The 21,452-nt window shown below is 34.7% G+C and overlaps 1 protein-coding gene across 2 annotated transcripts in view; it reads left to right on the top strand.

Annotated features, from left to right (window-relative positions):
* Nucleotides 1-21,452, top strand: part of LOC131848551 (thyroid receptor-interacting protein 11-like) — a 70,969-nt gene that overhangs the window by 14,306 nt on the left and 35,211 nt on the right. The window contains exon 1 of one of the 2 annotated variants that reach the window (XM_059198474.1): nucleotides 860-992. The exons of the other annotated variant lie outside the window; for it this stretch is intronic. The gene's annotated coding sequence lies outside the window, so the exon portion shown is untranslated. Of the gene's footprint in view, nucleotides 1-859; nucleotides 993-21,452 lie in introns of those variants that run through there. 2 annotated transcript variants of the gene reach the window in all.

The following is a 21,452-nucleotide window of genomic DNA, read 5'->3' as shown; positions in this document are numbered from 1 at the left end:
CTAACCTGTGGTCAATTTTCTTATCCTGTAATTTCACTGCCTTATAAAGTTCTTCGATCGAAACATACTTAACAATATTACCTGACGACTCTTGATTAATTTTCGGATTAATTCTTTGGCGAAAGGCATTAAGATCGGTAGTAACTATTTCATCATCATTATCATCATGATGAAATACTACCATGACGACGGTAGTATTTCATTAGTATTTATTTATTTTTCTCACACAGACGGCCTCGGTGGTGTAGCGGTTTAGCACACCGCCTTACTTCCGATGGTTGCGGGTTCGATTCCTCGCCACAAACATTTGTATTCATGAGTATGATTGTTTGTATTAGTCTGGGTGTTTTGCTATGTATAATATGTATGTATTTACGTATCTAATAATGTATCTATGTATCAGTTATTTAGTACCCATAACACAAGCTCTAGCTAGCTTAAATTAGGTCTAGATGGGGCTGTGTGAATTGTCCTGATTATTATTAATATGTAAATATTTACGAAAATATATATATCTATGTGTTTGTATCACTTATCTAGTACCCATAACACACATAACACAAGCTCTAGCTAACTTAACTTGAGTGTAGATGGCGCTGCGTGAATTGTTCTGAGAATATTATTATATTATTGATAGTTTTGTTATATCGGAAGTTCGGTATCGCGCCATCTTTAATTTGAATATCGATAACGATCCAAAAAGTGTATTGATTATAGATTTATTTGACCTACGCACCCCCATTTTGAATTTAGAATGGTTGAGACACGTGCGCGTGTGTGGGCGACGCCCCTCATGTGTGTGTGAGTAAGGCGTATCTCAAGCGCAGGCGCCGCCTCGTTACTTAGTCGTACTTTGGGCCTCGTCCCTTACACACGTCTGTACCCAAGTAACAAATATAAACTCGTTCGAAATTTAAAATTTCAAAAGTGACGCCCGAGTTCGAATAAGGTTATCTTTTGTTTGCGGGTAGGATATCCTCGGCCGTACTTGGGTAAGTTTTGTAATGTTTGCCTTTTTTGTCTATGTGTATTCTATATTTTTTTTTGTAACCGCCGTGTTTGTCTTTGATTAGCACTCGGAGTAGGCTGCGGTTGCATAGGTTAGGTTTGTTTAATTTTTAATTTTTTTTTTCATTTCAAACCTGTATTTTCTGATGCAAGACACGGTACGTCATACGCTCCCTTTCGTTTTGATTTTTATTAGATACTAGCCGACCTGGTTACGCTTACTGTGGCTAAGGTTCTTGAATAAAATAATACTGCGATTATAAATTGAGATATAAGCTATCCTATCTTTCAAGTTGGATCAAATTGCGCACAAAGTGCAAATCAAATTTGCAGTCGGTTCAGTAGTTTAGGAGTCCATCGCGGACAAACAACGTAACACGTAATTTTTATATATAAAGATTAGATATAGTTCTCAGTTTCTTCCAGTACGAAATACTTATCTTAACCTCTTGTAAATAGATGTTATGGATAAATTTAATTTGTAATAGTATTACTAAAGTCGGAAACATTCAAAGGTGATAACAGAAATTGTTATTATCATTGTAACTGTGAGTATATTTAGCCTCTGCGGAACTTATATCCATGTTTTTTTTTTATATGATGATAATGGAATGGTGCACTCGCCTGCGCTAACGGTTTATGCTGGCGGGGCACCAGTGGAGCATGATAGGATGAACACGAAGTCAGATCAGTTAGCCCATTGTGATAAATTTACCAGGAATTTATCACGGTGTTTTCCAGGGGGAACCGCTTGGAGGTCGATCTGACATGGTACATTGCTAGCAATGAGATAGATCATTGGTCCACATTACTAACAATCCCATTCCCCCCCGTATATCCATGTTATGAGGGACAGATATGGTAAACTTAAAATATCAGTACATCGGGCCAATATCCAGATATCTGATCCAACTGACGGGAGTTTTTTTTTATTTTATGGATGAATAGCTGTGTCCGCGACGTCGTCTGAGTGTTATAGTGACCTTGACGTAATAAAGAAAAACTATTCAATAATCTAAACCAAAATGCCAAGAAAAAAGTTCAATCGTTCAAGCTTCAAAAATGACGATTTTTAATACAATCTTTCATCGCCCCTTTCAACCCCTTACAACCCTCATTTCGCATTATACAGTAGGCTATGCCCTTTGTTAGGGTCTAGACTCTCTGTGTACGAAATTTCATTTAAATCAGTTCAGTAGTTTTAGCGTGAAAGCGAAACAGACAGACCGAGTTACTTTCGCATTTATAATATTATATTAGTAATAAGTAATTAGTAAAGACTACAGATAATGGAATGGTGCACCCGCCTGCGCTAACGGTTTACGCTGGCGGGGCACCAGTGGAGGATAAGATGAGCATGAGGTCAGGTCGGTTAGCCCATTGTGACAAAATCACCAGGAATTTATCACGATGGTTTCTAGGGGGAACCGCGTGGTGGTCAACCTGACATGGTACATTGCTAATAATAGGGTAATGTGTCCACATTACTAACAATCCCCTTCTCCACGGTACAGATGGATAGACGGAAGTTTGTCACTCTTTTACGTAAAAAAACTACGGATTTTGATGAATCTTTACAGTAATATAGCTTATACATCAGAATAACATATCATTACATAGTATAAAACAAAGTCGCTATCACTGTCTGTCTCTATGTATGCTTAAATCTTGAAAACTACGCAACGGATTTTGAAGCGGTTTATTTTAATAGATGCAGTGATTCTAGAGGAAGGTTTATATATATAATACATGTACACCCGTGCGAAGGCCCGAGGGCCGAGTAGCTAGCTATAAATTTCATGCAGCCGAAACCGAAGGCGTAGCTAGTTGTAAATTCGAACGCAACCCTGAATCACAAAACGGCGTATAATTAAACATTAAATTTCCACAGTGAAGATTATCATCAATGATATTTAATTAATTTAAACAGTAATAAGTAGTTTGTTGTGTCCAAAGTAATTATATTTGCGTTGGATCCTTGACACACTCCGTGGATATCCAACTATGAATAACAAACTATTATTTTATGACACGTGACGTTGCGATTGCGCGGAAAAAATGGCGGGTTTATAATTTCTTGCCGTTTATACCCATTGTAGAGTCATGTCCACATTGGATTGCGTGACAACGTTTTTTTTTTATTGATGACAAGCTGTGCCCGATGTTTCACTCGCGTTAAATTTCAATATAAAATATAGTCTATGATGCATAAACTATATTACTGTAAAGTTTCATCAAAATCCGTTCAGTAGTTTTTGCGTGAAAGAGTATCAATGTAACAATGAAAGAACACAGCAACAATATAGATATGTTTACATATACATACATATATACAAAACAAAAGCAACCATACTAATACAAATAATGATAACAATGAATAGAAATGTATTGTTCGAGGTATCGAATCTGCGACCATTGGATATATGGCGGAGTGCTAAACCGCCAGACCACCGACGTCGTCAATTGTCAGGTACCTGATAACTTTACAAACTAGCCAGCCGCCCCGGCTCCGTACGGGTGTGCTAATGATGTAAATAACACCAAATCGTCCCTCTACAATATACAATGAAATACAATAAAAATATCTTCTAATTTCACCAATATATTTAATTTAAATTAATAAGCAACTTGACATAAATTGCGGTCGTCAGTACCGTGACCACTCAGACGATTTCAATTTCTTAATTTTATATTTTATATTTTACAAAAGAGGGCCATTCGCTCCATTTATGGTATGGGTTCCAGGGAGTCATTGCGAGAGTGTTTTAATGAATCAAATATCCTCACCGTTGCTTCTCAATACATTTATGAAAATATCATCTATGCCAGAAGGAATATAGACAGTTTCAAAAGAGTTAGTGATTGCACTAATAAAAGCTTACGTAACAATAACAAACTGATTTTACCTAAATGTCGTTTGGCTAAAGTTAGTAATTCGTTTTATGGCAATTGCGTAAGATTTTGCAATAAAATACCAGAGTCTGTTATAAATCTGCCAGAAAAAAGATTTAAATGTCAAATTAAACAGTTCCTTTGCAAAAAAGCTTACTATAAAATTCTTATGATGAATCTGCATTCCGAATGAGTGGTAGAATCAAAATATGACTATTCAAAAGTGCCTGTAATGAGTTTATTTGAATAAAGATTATTTCTATTTCTATTTCTATATTATTTCATATGTATGTTAGTCTATAAGGTATTTATAATATGGGCCTAGTAGCCTGAAATAAATAAATGTGCTATATAAAATGGGCCGTTATCGTTTAAAACGATATCTTACTGACAACCTGTAATTACTGTTTTAAATATTTTTAATTATTTTTAGAGTATTAGAGTCAAGATATAAGTTGATTTTATTATACACTAGCGTGCGCTTCGCATAGGTAGGTTACAATTTACATATTATGACTATAACAATAATCTATTATGCTTATAAACCTTTCTCTTGAATCACTCTATCTATTTCTCAAAACTGCATTGAAATCCGTTGCGTAATTTGAAAGATCTAAGCGAATAGACAGCGGCAACGAAATAAAAAAAATAGATAGTACCCGATTCTCAGACCTACTCGATATGCTTATAAAATTTGGTAAAAATCAGTCAAACCGTTTCGGAGGAGTTTGTAACTAATATTATATATAAGAAATACCTCGGCTTTGAATATTTATTTATTTTTTCCCCATAAATATTGGAAGCAGTTAATTCTGTTAATCGTTGTACTAGATTTTTTCTACAATCGAGAGTTACAAACAAACGAATAGTGTTAAATAATCATTATAGAGACGCGAATGACATTAATTCAAGATGAAATACGTAAGAAATGTCAATAATACAACCAATAAGTGCTAATGATTTGATCCAATATGGCTACGTCACGAGAAGACATTTTTTAATGGATGATAATGGAATGGCGCACCTGCTGCGCTAACGGTCTACGCTGCCAGGGCACCGGTGGTGGGTGCTATGATGAATATGAGGGCAGGTCAGTTAGCTCATGGTGGTAAAGCCCCAGGAATTTATCACGATGGTTTCCAAGGAGAACCGTGTGGAGCTCTTTGCTAGCTCGCTCCATAAGTTGTTCCGTGGGTTTGAAACGCCATCTACATTTGCTCTCTATCGTTTGGTGAAGCTGTAAACGACAGCAGCAGCTACCAGCATTTGAATAGTTCGGAAAAAAGATATTCTGTCTTTCTCATGCGTTTGCAGTTTGGAGAATCAGCGTAGTCTATTATTTTATTGCCATTTCTTACTGAAAAGCAATCGAAACAGCTTAAAAAGCAAGCTGCTTAGGGGCTGAAATAGGAGTAACAGCGGTATACTTTGTAAAAGATCTACTTTAGTGTGGTGTATTGTTTGCATCTATAATAATAATAATAATCTCAGGACAATTCACACAGCGCCATCTAGACCCAAGTTAAGCTAGCTAAAGCTTGTGTTATGGGTACTAGACAACTGATACAAATACATAGATTTTATTTTTCGTAAATACATACATATTATACATAGAAAACACCCAGACCGATACTCATGAATACAAATGTTTGAGCCGTGCGAGGAATCGAACCCGCGACCATCGGACGTAAAGCGGTGTGCTAGACCGCTAGACCACCGAGGTCGTCATCATCTATACATCTATACTCTACGTTACGTTACGTTACGTTTAAGTGTGAATACAAACCACCAATTAGCACTAATTCAATTAAATACTCAAATAGAAAAAATATTGAATATAACCAACTGGTTAAACAATTAATAAGAGGAAATCAGTCATAGTGATTAGAGCAGACCAGTCCCTACAAGCAGCACCCGTTCACGAGTATGACGGATGCCATAAACAGCCAGACCCAGCAATAAAGAGTTAATATCGTATTTCTATAATTTTTCTGCATTCTAGTAAACAAGATACTTGTCCGGAAAAGTCGCCATTTGAAGCATAGACAATTAACGGTGTCCTCTTTTTTTTTAATCCAGACAATGGAATTACGATTCGCGTGCTCACAGCCAGTACTCGCGATCTGTAATTTTACAAGCTAGGTACATTAGAATTGATACACGTCTGTTGATTCCTTTCTCAATGTCATTTTGTACATTAGCATAGCATACATGTATAAATAGGTAATGTCAAACAGTTTTTATTATACCTGGCTTGCTTGGTAAATCCGCTTTTAAATAACTTAATATCTACCGGTAAAAGACTGAACAGATCTGTATGAAATTTGACTAAGATGTAATGCCTCCTGTAATTTCACTAGCTAATCTGCACCTTACACCCGAGACAGTTTACAGCCAAATGGCTGGTCTAATATGTGAGACTGAGGTACCCAAGCAGACGATATTTTAAAGTCTCTAATACTATTATATTATACTAGCTACTCGCCCCGGCTTCGCACGGGTGTACATGTATTATATATATATATATATATATATATACCTTCCTCTTGAATCACTCTATCTACTAAAAAAAAACGCTTCAAAATCCGTTGCGTAGTTTTAAAGATTTAAGCATACATAGAGACGGACAGACAGCGACAGCGACTTTATTTTGTACCATGTCAGGAATAGGATAGAACATTCTTTATTCAAATAACCTAATATTTAAGAATTTTTGAACATTTATCCTTATTTTTTAATAGTATTCGATATACCTGGAGTTTCCACTTTTCTTAAAACCTATACAGTAATATAAGTGAGCGGAAATGATTACGAATACTTGAAGATAAGGTACAAACAGTGCTCACTGAATACGAAATGACATACCTGTAACTACCTACATTCGGTATTCATGAATATTCGCAAGTAATTAGCGAACGTAACACATTTATCGGGCGTCGTGTTTGAAAAAACTATATTTCAAACAATTAACATGTATATTACGCACGCCTTTGAAATTTTTCAACTAATCTACGAGTGTCAAATGGAGCATCGCTTTTACACCTCTTCAAACCATAGATAAGAATAAACGTGACAGTAAAAATGGCGGGAAATGGGTTTGACCGTTATTTTTTCTTATCGGACAACTTTTTTTTTACCTGTAGTGCTTAGGGCGTTACTACAGTTTGTTTGCATAAAAATGTTATGGTATGTTTAAGTAAATATGATTCTAATTCATCATGTATTTTATCAGGCTGTGAAATTTCAATATAGTGGTAGCTATTTGGTAGGGATGTCTCGATTTTTGTGTAAATAAAGTGTTTTAATCTAAATATAAGGCAGAAAAGTTAATAGAGGTTTTTTACGGCCTTATTTTATAACCAACCATTTTGTCGGCGGAGCTCTTGCCACTTTCCACGATCTTCCATCATCCTCTTTATATGTTGATACGACACGACTCCAATTTTTTCTTTAATTTGCTTGATGCATCTGTGCCATCCCCGAAATTGTTATCAAAGGAAAATAGGAAAGAGCCTCACTTCTTATGAAGATGATGGTCCTATAAATAATGAAACATCCGTCTACATTAGTGGGGTACTAGTGGAAGATGATAGGATGAGCTTGAAGACAAATTTTGATGAATTCTCTAGGAATTAAACGTAAACAAATTCACCACGATGAACTAACCTGACTTTCTGCCGTCTTTCCCTGGTGCCCCGCCAGCGTATACTGTTAGCGCAGTCGGGTGCACCATTCCATTATCAACCATTAAAAATAACATGTATAGTACAGTGGTGGAGACATCCGTTTGCATACCGTATTATCTACCCCTCAATTCAAACGTGACGGTTACACTATCAGTTTTGCAAAAACGAGGTAACACTAAAAATAACAATGGCGTATTTAAATGGGCGATACTAACAAGAATTTGGCGTCTATTGTCGCAATAATTATGAGAAATCAGCCAAACGCTCAAGTAATAAATTCAAATTCCTCGTCACAAAACTAATTACCTAACCGACTCATGGTAGAGAGAGGGGATTGTTAGTAATCCGATCCGTCATACTCGTGAACGGGGACTGGTCTGTTCAAATTCAAATTCAAATTAAAAAATAATGTATTCATGTAGGACATTTTAGCCGCTTATGAAAGTTAAGTTTTTACATTATATTTTTTTCCCTACCGTCCAGTTCTGTATATAGATCCAATTGAGAAGAACTGGCAAGAAACTCAATCAAATTACTTTTTTTTTAAAGCCAGTTTATTTACAATGTATAGGTGTCTATGTATATCCCGTGCATGAACAATTATTGCCATGCACGCTCGTCATTCAAGTAATCGTTTAGTGAGTAATAGGCTTTGCTCAACAGTGTTCGGGTTACGAACACTGATTAGACTATTTGCTTTAGCAATAGCATGTGCTGGTGGTCACTCTATTCTCCCAAATTTGAATTTAAAATGAATCTATATTATTGTAAACATGTACAACATTTATTTGAAAAGAATACGAGCTGAGTTCTTCTCATCTCGAACTCATTCCGGACTGACGGTAGATTTGACATATCATTTGAGTTTTTAATAGACCTACATGAATAACGATATTTTAATTTTGAAATTTTTGAATTTTCAATGGAGACTAGTGATATTATTTTCGCAGATCAATCTCCACTCGGTGCCCCGTAGAAACCATTTTGTTTTTTTTTATTAATAACTAGCTGTGACCGCGGATTCGTCCGCGTGTTATAGTGTCTATATGAAGGGAAAATATTCAATAACCTAACTCACAGTTTCAAGCTTCATTCTTTGAAAATGACAATAGTTCCATAAAATTTTCATCTCTCCATTTCAACCGCTTACAACCCTTTTTCGCATTAAAAAGTAGCCTACAAGCCTATGTCCTTTCTCAGTGTCTGGACTATCTGTGTACCAAATTTAATTTAAATCGGTTCAGTAGTTTTGGCGTGAAAGCCTGACAGACAGACAGAGTTACTTTCGCATTTATAATATAAGTGAGGATAATAATAAACCATGACAATTCAGTCTGCGTCATCTCTATCCACAAGCTATTAATGGGTAATTAGATAGTTGATACAAATATTTAAATAGTTTTTTTTAAATGCATACCTAATATACATAGAGATCCATAGAAAACTTCCTGACCAATACAAACACTTATAAATAGAAATGTTTGCAAGGTCGTCACAGATATTTGGAATGGTTGAATTCACTGGTAGTGGCCAGCGTCTACCGTCAGCGCAGGCTGCACGCTGGCCACCACCAGTGAAGGATGATAGGATGAGCATGAAGTTATGGCAGTTAGTCTATCCTGACGAATTTACAAGGAATTGACCACGATACTTTCCAGGGGGGACCGCGTGGAGGTCGACCTAAGATGGTATATTGATAGCAATAGCTTTACGATTCCCCATTACTAAATATCCTTTATCTCCCTGCTTGTACATATTAAGTTAAGTTAAGTCATATTGTTGCAAACTCTCTTATATATTTATTTTTGTATCAATTTTTATTGATTTTTGTTCTATAGTTTTAGAATGGTCATTGTAAAGGATGGAACTAAAATACCGACTTATTTTCGGAAACTGAGAGCACGCACTTATTTTATATGTGACACCGAGCGTCACCGCGATCGTATGAATCCGACTACAATGAATGAAATGAATGAATGAAAAACACTTTATTGTTCCTCTCACAGAAAGAATAATTACATAAATTAATATGTACATTAAATATGAAAATAATAACAAAATAATTATAATATAGACGTAACAATGGGCGGCCTTATCGCTAAATAGCGATTTCTTCCAGGCAACCTTAGGATGGAGAGGAGTGATTAGACTGTGTCTGGTCGAGGTATAACAATTAGTTGTTGGATGTACAATTTACATATCATATACACATACATATAACTACATAATAATCATTATATATAAAATATACATACATACATATATATATATATATACACATATATATATATATATATATACAATATTGTGTAGAAAACGGGTAGATTTATATTAATTACATTGTGCGCACCCTTATATGTATTCTCATATTAAAAAATGACAAAGAACGACGTATCGTGTATATTTATGTATATATACATACATATAATAATAAAATTAATTTTATAAAAAAAAAATACAACATTTTGATAACGTGGTGCGTCGCCTACAGTCATTGTATACATTTATTGTATTATTACCGTTATTTTTTTATTTGTGATAAATTAAAAATAATATATAACTAATTGTTAAAATTCTTTCACCTATAAGAAGTTAGTTTATAAGCAAATAAAATCGACTGTTTTTTAAAAAAAAAAATAGAGCACTCATAATAACCCAAGCGAAACCGACCGAGTTAATAGTCATACATAAAAAGAGCAGTCATAAATGTATGATTAGGAATATAATTTTAAGATTATCAATACATGGCGCCTATTACAACTTGACTTATTATGTAAGAAGCTAAAGTGATAAGAAAATTCAGTATCATACACCGCACTTAAATTATTACAGACGACCCAAATAAATAGAAATAAATGTATAAACCGGTCAAGTGCGAATCGCTCTCGTACAATGAGGATTCCGGATAAATAATGAAATAAAAATTAAAAAAATATTTATTTTCTAGGAATTTTCACTAGAGGTGCAAATTTCTTACTCATTACACTACATTTTTTATATCCCGGGACAATTAACACAGCGTCGTCTAGTCCACCGGTAAGAAGAAAAATAAATTAAATAATATTAATAATAATAATATCTCAGGACAATTCACACAGCGCCATCTAGACCCAAGGTAAGCAGACCTTGTGTTATGGGTACTAGACAACTGATATAAATACATGGAATTTTTTTTTTGTAAATTGATACATATTATACATAGGAAACACCCAGACCGATACAAACAATCATACTCATGAATACAAATGTTTGTACCGTGCGAGGAATCGAATCCGCGACCGTCGGTATAGTAAAGCGGTGTGCTAAACCACTAGACCACCGAGGCTGTCAAATATTTATATCATTTGAATCCACTATGTACTGAACGCTAAAAATAAAATCCTAGTAGATACTTTAATAATCCAAATATAGTCTGTCGTAGATAATATTTGTATTACAGTAAAAATCTCCATTTACAAAGTAGTGGCGAGATAAGATTATTTACCGATACGTTACCATTAATGCAATATATCGATAAATTTTACCGACACCCACTTCTCAGAATCGTTCGTAACGTTTGATGTGACTATTCAGAATTTAGCTCATATCGATAAAAATTACGTTATAATTGTGTCAGTACTTATGTCGTTTAATGTTCTATTCGCAACGAATTTATTTTTGTGTGTAGACAAAATACGTAGACGTAAGAAAGTGCTTGAATTTAGGAAAAGAGTTCGTTGATAGCTCATTAAAATATTATGTTAAATTAAAAGAAAAATAATAGGATAAAAGTAGAGCACAACAAAAACATTGTTATAGTAATGAGAGACCGTAGGAATGAATAATTCGATATTAGTTTGATTCTATCAAACGGAACCCTAAAAAAAGATACTTTAAAAATCCAAATGTAGCGTCTTAGATAATAATTGTATTTCGGTAAAAATCTCCATTAATAAAATAGTGGCGAGATAAGATTACCGATATTAATGCAACGTATCGATAAATTTTACCGACACCCACTTCTCAGAATCGTTCGTAACGTTTGATGTGACTTTTCAGAATTGTGCTGGTATCGATAAAAATTACATTATAATTGTGTCAGTCAGTACTTACGTCGTTTTCCTATTCGAACAGGATAAAGAGTTGACATATGTCAACTCAATCGTTCGCTGGAGTAATCAGAGAAAAGAACTTTTAATCTTAGTAACTGCTATAATTTATACTAATACTAGCTGACCATATAAAATAGGTACATGATAAAAAAAAATATTAGGAATGGACAACCCTTATAACTAAGGGGTCTCAAAAATACAACCCCCCCCCCCCCCCCCCCCCCTCCAAAGTAGTGGCAGTACATAAGTTCATAGATGATGATGAATAGATAATAGTAAGTGGACGTCAATTGAAAATCCATTACACGTGATGATAAACTCACTTTAAAGTACTCGAAGGTTCATACTCGTATCTTCAATTGATGTTGTAACATGTTGGAATGTTACGATCACATTCAAATTTCAAAAATTCAAATTCAAAATATATATATTTCTGTATGTCTATTACAGACTCTTATGATATCTCAAATCTACCGTCAGTTCGGAATGATTTCAAGATGAGAAGAACTGACAAGAAACTCAGCTCGTATTATTTTCAAATAAATGTTGTACATGTTTAAAATAATATAGATTCATTTAAATTAAATTTTGGGAGAATAGAGAGTAGATCCGTATTCATTCATAATTTAAGAGCTGCTCTCTTGTCGGTGAAACTCTTGCCATTTTCCATGATCTTCCAATCTCTTTAGTTGTTGATACGACACTCCAACTTTTTCCTTTATCTGTTTGATGTAGCTGTGCCTTGGTCTTCACCTTCTTCTATTTTTACGATCCGTATAGCTTATAAAAGAAAGCAATTAGTTCCCTCTTTCCTTCTATTTTTATGATCCGTATATGTTTAAAATAAAGTAACCCTTGTCAATTTCCACCGCCTTGCGCCATCTAGTCTCAAACTAAGCAGAGCTTGTGTTACGGGTACTAGACAACTGATATTTTTTTTTATATATACATACATTAATATAAATAAACAACACCCAGAATAATGCAAATAATCATACTCATTCAGAGAAATATTAGTACTGTGCGAGGAATCGAACCCGCGACTACAGAATTTAAGGTTGTGTGCTAAACCGCTAGACCACCGAGGCCGTCAAGGAAATCCAAGGATATTATTGTGTCTATAATAAAGTTAAACATTCTTGGAATGGTTAGCAATGTTGTATCAATTTCGCTGCTTATGTGTTCTCGTATAACAGGCTCATTTCTCACGGTGTATGTATGTATATATGTATGTAAGTAATACTGTCTACCATACAATAAATAAATAACCTTGAATACACAGTGCTATGTCGTTTGACGGCCTCGGTGGTACAGTGGTTTAGCACACCGCCTTACTTCCGATGGTCGCCGGTTCGATTCCTCGCACGGCACAAATATCATCATGAGATTTTTTGTATCGGTCTGGCCGTTTTCTATGTATAATGTGTATTTACGAAAAAAAAATCTATGTATTTGTATCCGTTATCTAGTACCCATAACACAAGTTTTAGCTAACATGGGACTAGATGGCGCTGTGTAGAATAGTCTTCGGTTATTATACTTACCAATTCTAGCACTTACCATGGAGCTGGCCGTATGTATATTATATTATTATTATCTAAAACAATACTTTGCAATAATATATGTATGAAAATATGTCTGAGCAAGACGCCATTTATTGGTATTTTAAGCATTACAATAATTAAACTTAGGTCATATGTTATATATGACCTAAGTATAATTATTATGTTATAATAATAAAATATAATATATTATATGTATGTAACTAGGCCAGCCTTTCATCCAAGAAGGAAGATGTCAAGATAGAACCGTACTTTGAAATTTGACCATAGATAACAATATTCCACAGATATATTTTTGGATAGTTATCACTATAACTTAACATCAAGCTTTACAATATGAATTTATGCTGTATTTTTTAGTCTCACCTATTTTAACAGCCAAATAGCTTGATTTGTAAGCTGTTTCGGCTGTAGGCTGCAGTTAGGCAGTGTAATTATAGGAAAAGAGGCACGACATTTTAGTCCTCTGAAATGGTATAATGACGTGATGTCTATAATACGGTTCGCTTTGACGATATCCGAGCAGTGATATGATGACGTGATATCCATGGTGCGGTTCGTGTCTTTACGGTTGCACTTACCATTAGGTGATCCGTCAGTTTGTTTGTCATTATAGTTTAGTTTAAAGTTAATCATGAATATGTACAAAACAAAATTCATTTACTCACTCATATATTATTAAATAGTATATAATATTACTTAGGACTCTTTTTTTTGTTGTACAGCATGTTTTCTCTCTCTCTTTCTGTTACATAATAGAAAGAGAGAGAAAATATTGCTGTACATACAACAGTAGGGTCAAAAACATCGCTCATATGACCTGTATTATATGCTAATAAATTATATATCAGTACAACGATTACCCTTTCAAAGCAGTATGATATTACAAATTTAAAATCGTCTGGATCAGTGTTTCTCAAACTATGGGACATGACCCCTTAGTAGGTCGATGCGAATATTGAGCGGGCCCTGATACATCTTTTTTTCAAATATGGAATTGTGCGCTAACGGTATACGTTGCGGGACACCAGTGTATGATGGGATGAACATGAGATCCATAGTGACAATTTCTCCAGGAATTTATCATGATGGTTTCCAGGGGGAACCGTGTCAATAAGACATCGTATATTGCTAGTAAAGGCGTCAAAAGTCCGCATTACTAACAAACTCCTTCTCCACGTCCTGATACTACTAGGATGTATGTAAGAATGATAATGCAATCCCATGGATTGAGCACGTCATGGCATCTCGAGTCGTGTTATGACGTTTATAAGGCTAAAATTCGTCTACTAGTGAAATGTATGAAGAGTCACAGTTTATATACCTTTTTTTGTAAGAAAGCTTAGATGCGAATCCCAGGATTGGTACGTGTTACGTGGGCCACGGCGCAGTCAACTTTGAGAACCACTGGTCTACGCGTTTGTCGATTCGTTGACCAACATTTTTTCCGTCCACTTTGTGTATTTTAATATTTTTTTAATGCAACATGTATCAGTTTTGGTTTTGTAATCCGTTCATTGACATTCGTGTTATACTTTTGGCGGTTATTGTTAGGGATTTAAAAATATTCAAATATATTTATAGACAGATCAAAAATTGCAAAACCTATTTTGAAATTGACATTACAGATCTACGGAGTGCAAATTTGATTTTTAATGTGAATGTCTTAAGATTTTATTTTACATGATACGACAGAAAGTTCTTTGTAGGCTCGTAAAGGGACAATTGAGTGCTAACATTTCAACGCAGTTTTATTTCTACCCTCAATATTTTATTCTAGTAGAAGTTTTATAGATCGCTAGCAGACCCTTGCAACTTCATCTGCGTCACACTTACTTGACATTTATCATTATATATCGCCCAATTTACATAATATCTGTTTAAATTATAGCCTATGTGTTATTCTGATGTATAAGCTATATTACTGTAAAGTTTCATCACAATTAGATGTCATCGTTGATTAGTTTTTGCGTGAAATAGTAAATTAACAAACATCCATACTTAAAAACTTTCGCGGTTTATAATATTAGTAGAATAATAATAATTCCTGAATACTATAGTATATTATCATGTATATGTATGATCTTATATCTATTTAATATAATTACATTTAATTTCTTAAAACTAAACCGCCTTCGAGTATCTCTGCACTCCCTAAGGTTGGCTGGTAGAGAATGCTATTAGCATTAAGCCCGGCTATTATACAAAATCAATAAAGTTTTAAATAAATAAATAAATAAATAGTAGGATCTATCAGAGGTACCTTGTTGATTGACGTTACTTGACTGGCTTTGAGTGCTCTGTTGTTGCTGCGAACTGCTACTCTGCACTTGGTTGCTTGCTGCTGCAAATTACAGATATATTTTCAAGATAGACTATAAAAAGGCTTCTACGTGGGTACCTTAGCCTCAGCTATTTCAGCCACCAAGCAGCTTGCTTTGTAATCTGTTTCAGTTGTGGGGTTGGCAGTTGGTGGATTATGCAGTTAAATTACAGGTTTAGAGACTTGGCGTATTAGTCCTCCAGAATGGTAACGCATCAGTGGTATCACGGTTATATGATAACGTGATGTCCGTAATGCTATTCATGTATATAAGCGGCGTTTGTTGATGACCATCAGGTAAGCGGTTAGCTTGTTTGTCATTAAAAAAAAACCTAATTCAAATTCTCTTGATAAAGACCATCATAGTTCTGGAGTACCCGAATTCCAACGGGAATTGATCAACTTTCGCTTTTATGCCAAGGTTTTAAAGTACACATCCGTTAAAATGTCAGGAGGAGGACATTCTGCGATGCGTGTTGACTCAGTTGGTGTTGACTTTGTAGGGTACATGGAGACAGTGAGGTTACACTCGGCCGATGACACTAAAATGTCATCCCTGCATGTTTAACTTAGCGTTTTATCTGTATTTTGAATGTTGGTTTTAACTAAAGTTGTTCAGCGTACTTAGAATTGTTACGGTGTTCACGATAAAAATAATTGGTAAAACATTTGTTTTTACATTTTTAGAATTCTCTTGAAAGTTATTGTAAAGGTCGAGGTTTAAAAATGATTTAAATAATATAAACCGTCTCGATCACGTCAGCTTTCGAACAATAAAAAAGCACCATAGTCAGTCTATTCGTTTAGGAGCTACGATGCCACAGGTAGACACACACGCCAAATTTATAACACCTTCTTTTTCGTTAGGGGATTAAGAAGCCTAAAAAAAGCCTAAAGTTGTAGGAACTTAAAATTCAGAATTGATAATTTAGTTTCTAAATTGCTACTTTAGACTATGGTTTTTGTGCCATTCTTTTTTTTTTTAATTTTGTATTAAGTTTGTTACAAGTACACAACAAACAGTTCTGACATTAAGAGAGTACTGTATTCAATGTTTTAAAATTTTAGGTCAAATTACAGACATGAGTGTAACTCAGTTATAATGAAATGTATGTATGTATATGTACATAGAATAGATATAGAACGAAGTCATCCAGTTTAGTAATAAAGATAAAGAAAATACTGTTCTTTGAGCAAATATCATATAACACTGATCATGAATTGTAATTTAATCGTCAATTGTAAACTTCAAGATTCTCTGACTTATATTCAGCAGGTATGATTTTTTAATGAGGCTAGGCCAATTAGCCTGGTGAATTCACCTTGATGGCTCCTCCTGGAAACCATCGTGATAAATTCCTGGTGAATTTACTACGATGCTCTAACTGACCTAACCTCAAACTCATATCATCCTCCACTGGTGCCCCACCAGCCTATACCGTTAGAGCATCATTCCATTATCATCCATTATAAATAGACTCACGTATTGTATGTTACATTGACCAAAAATAATACAAGACAGAACATGAACTTTCATTTTTATCGTACTTTAAAAGATTACAATCTTATCGTTGAACCAGTTACAGTTGTGTTGCATATTCGTCATCCCGCATCGTTTCTACTAATTTGTCTATTTCTACCATCTGTATTCATTCTACTCGCGTTTGGTTTAACTCGTGCTACCACTATATCCAGTTCTGTTTGAGCTGCAACTGTAGGGTTGTCTCTCAGCTGAAACGTTAATTAATAGAATAGAAAATTCTTTATTCAAATAAATTTTTAGATCGCTTTTGTATAGTCGTGCATTTTTTAAATATATCACTCATTCGGAAAACTGTGTCAGCACAAGATGAGTGAACAAGAAACTTACGTGTTGCTCTCTTAAATTAATGTTTTTATTGTTGAAGTTTTTATACATTTTATCTAATATTAAAAAAATCTCGTTTTGGACAGAAAACAGCTTGTTATGGAACTGCTCCGAAACAGTATGATCTTTTTTTAATGAAATTATCGTTGTGTGTTTTGTAGGTCTGACAATAGGTCACAAGCTTTCTTTTATAGGTTGGTAATGAACCCTCATTACCAACCTTTAAAAAAAAGCTTGTCCTTTGTGATCAACAAAGGACAAGCTTTTTTTTAAAGGTTGGCTATACAAAAGGAAAACAGTGTTTGACGAGTCAGCTAGTAATTTAACTAGAACTGTTGGAATATTATATAAATTTATGTTACGAATAAATAGTGCTATTATTAAAAGACCAGGAATAAATAAACTATAGAAGGATTTTAGTTGGTCAAATATAGCAATTACAAAAATGTAATATTTGTAAAATTCGTTTTTATAATAATTCTATCCCTTCTTAAAAATGTCCTTTGAAAATGGCGTGTGGCAACCCTATCCTCAATAATACTAGACGAGTACGTAAGCTACTGGTTGTGTTGAAAGGCTCTACTTACGACGGTCAACGGCGGTACGTGACTGGAATGAGCCATGCGTGTACGCTCTTTTTTAAAGAGAATGCGGGTTCGTACGAGACACCTGTCAAGTGTCAAATTGGAGTTTTTCACCGACTTTTAAAAAGATAGAAATTTTCTGGTCCACAATTTTTTTTTCTTGTTTTTTTTTTGTGATTGATTTTATTAAGATTTATTAATGGATTAACGCTCCTGTCTGTGTTATAGGTATAATCATCATCATTGCCTTGTTTGTGCACAGGAGCATCCTGACCCTTTGCTGGCATTAATTAAGTATCCTTTAAATGTATTTCTTTCGAGTAATGTAATTAGCAGCAATAAATTATTCTTATTCTTTATCCTATTATTTGAAATCGGCGCAATATGTCATTCTCTGTGATACATGAGTAGCAAATAGCGTAACTTAAGGTTACTAGTTCCTATCCTTTTACCCAATCTTTCAAATTTATAACAAATTTTGTCTGCTCTTGCTCTTTTTATTTATTTGCTTTATTGGCCAATAAAATATGGTACAAAAGGTGAACTTAAGGCTGTAGAATTTTCTCCCAGTCAACCTTTGAGAAGTGAAAAGATAGACGATTGTGGATTAGCAATAAATAAGCATATTGTGTACAAATCTTTTGTAAATAACGGGCATTTTATTCGGAGGAGCGAGGATCATATTTTAAAGAAAGTGTTTAACATGAACGTGGATGGAAAGGGAGAGGACAACCACAAAGATGGATGAATTTTGTGAAAGATGATATGTATAAAAAGAGGGTTAGTTCAAATATGACGGCTGAACAGGACATATTGCGCAGACTCCAAATAATGGGATAAAGGCAATGATGAGTTTGTACTAGATAAACTAAACTATACGATAAATACATTTATCAGCGAGTAACAGTGCGGGATTCAGCTAGTTATTGTTGAAGAACGTCACCAAGCTCAAGGGTTAGAACCGAGAACCTCGAATATTAGAATTCATGAGCGAGCCGACGTTTTGGTACATCTTGTTACATACACAGCTTTCACTGCCAGATACCCGATCTAAAAAGGCGAGACGCTACTTGGCGTCAGGGATGCCAACCGCGCAAGGTTCCTCATACAAAGAGGCGATTTTTAGACTTTGCCACAAGGGCATTTTCCCTCATATTATTTTTATTTTAGAAAGCAATTGGAATACATATCGGTGCATGGTCGAGTATCGTCCGCGATGTAATGGACAACACAGTAGGTGCTAGTAGTTGCTAGGAGCCTTACTGGGCTTACTAGCGCACTATGCAGCACACAGAAATATCACGGGCGATAGCAGTAGCATTTTTGCTGCCGTCATTTACATTACAATAATGTTCCTCTCTTAAGCCGGAGGCGAGACGTAAAGGATGTGCCGTAGCTATCCTGAAGACTTCCGGATGAAGTCAAACAATTAATACGTTACAGGAAAACATATTAAACTCATTAAATTTCTGTATAAATTCTGTAAAATATTGATACAAAATGATATAAATAATATGTAACAATATTTTGACCGTATTTTGTAGGTTAAAAATACTGAGCTGATGTTTGAACTTGAAAGATTTTATCAGATTTTAGATTTCTTCGTTAGTGTCTCGGTGGTCTAACGGTTTAGGTCAATAGTCGCTGGTTCGATTCTTCGCACAGAAGAAACATTTGTATTCATAAGTATGATTCTTTGTATTGATTTGGGTGTTTTCTATGTATATTGTATGCTTAACTTGGGACTAGATGGCGCCTTGTAAATTGACCTGAAGTTATTATTATTATTGTTGGTACGAGGCTAAGTGATTTCAAGTTGGCAACCCTGCTTGGTGTGTCGTAACCTAACCCCCCCGTGACCTCGGCGACAATAAACCAACATTACCAAGTAAATAACTCATTGTAATTCAAATAAATTTAAATTACCCATCTTCGGGCGACATGTTGCAACTATGAACCGTATACTGTAGTCTGTGGACGGTAGGGTTGCCAATCATACTTTATAATATCGTATTCTGCTATATTTTTGGTAATTATACTGTATACTTTTACATAAAGTATGCAAAAATACTTTAATTTCAACCTTTACTGTGATGCGTAAAACAAAATACTCATTATGGGTACTTAACGATTTATAATTACTGAACGAAATTTTAGATGTCAGTTATGAGTTGTGATTTTTGTCACAGCTCTAGTATTAAAAGCACACAAAAATACGTTTTAAATGCATACTTTATTTTTTCCAATCCAAGCCAGTTTTTAAGTTTTTTTTTTGTCAAAGTTGGCAACCCTAGTGGACGGGTGATGTAAGCTCGGTTTTCTTTTGTTATTTATCGTTTCGAAAATCTTATGTTATCGGGAATCGTTATGGTTCTGTTCGTGTTGTGCGGTAGGTCGTAGTTTTGTCTGAGCATAGGTGACTGTACCTAATTATTTGCGATTTTACCTCGAGCTACACGCACTTCCCTCTTTAAACCATTGATATTGGACTTTACAAAGTCTCAGTATTATCTATCTATCTTTCTTATCTTATCTATTATCTATCGATCTATCTGTCGATCGATATCGATTATCTAAAAGAGCTTAAAAGAATGATAACTATGACTATTCAATGCTAAAATTATGTTTATTTGAATAAAGGTTTTTCTATTCTACTGGCTACCCCAGACTATTTCAGGCACCTAGTAACTGTGTTTTTGTTGAAGGGTTCTCAGCAGCAGTGAAATTACATTAATAAGATTCATTACATCTTAGTCCTCTATGTGACAACGCATAAGTGTTATCACGACCGTTACATGAGTGAAGTCCGCAGTGCGGTTCATGTATATAAATGATAGTTACCACTTACCACCAGGTGGGTTCTCACCTTGTTTAGCAAATACATAAAAAATCAGAATTATATTAATAACTACCTGTTCCCGCGACTTCGTCAGCGTGGAATTTAACTTTATTTTTCTAAAATAAAAGTAGCCTAAGTTATTCCTTATTACATCACCTACTTTCCAAAAAAAGTCCCGTCAAAATCGGTCCAGCCATTTCAGAGATTCGCCGGAACAAACTGACAGACAAACAACAATTTTAAAAATTGTTGTTTTGGTGTATGTACTGTATTTATGTTCATATGTATGTAGTAAAAAACGGTTATTACAAACCAGATACTCCAATTTTATTTATATGTATAGATAGTTCGTGCATCCATTCAACAAGACAAACAAAATTAATCCGAATGTCAAAAAAACTGAAGTTTCACAGTAAATATAATTTTATGACGTGGTTGCTTGTGTCATTTACCTGTCGGTTTGTTCGCATTCCCTATTGTTTTTTTTTAATTCGCATGCGTTTCTTAACTTCATCACGCTCCTAGCATGCTTGTGATATAATCGGCCCCTTTAGATCTCTGGCGCAGATCAACAAAAAGACAAGACGCAAAACTATGGTA

Source organism: Achroia grisella, unplaced genomic scaffold (assembly GCF_030625045.1).
Source record: "Achroia grisella isolate CSIRO2021 unplaced genomic scaffold, CSIRO_AGI_Agris_v1 utg1090, whole genome shotgun sequence".
NCBI lineage: Eukaryota > Metazoa > Arthropoda > Insecta > Lepidoptera > Pyralidae > Achroia > Achroia grisella.
This window is presented reverse-complemented; position numbering and strand designations above follow the sequence as displayed.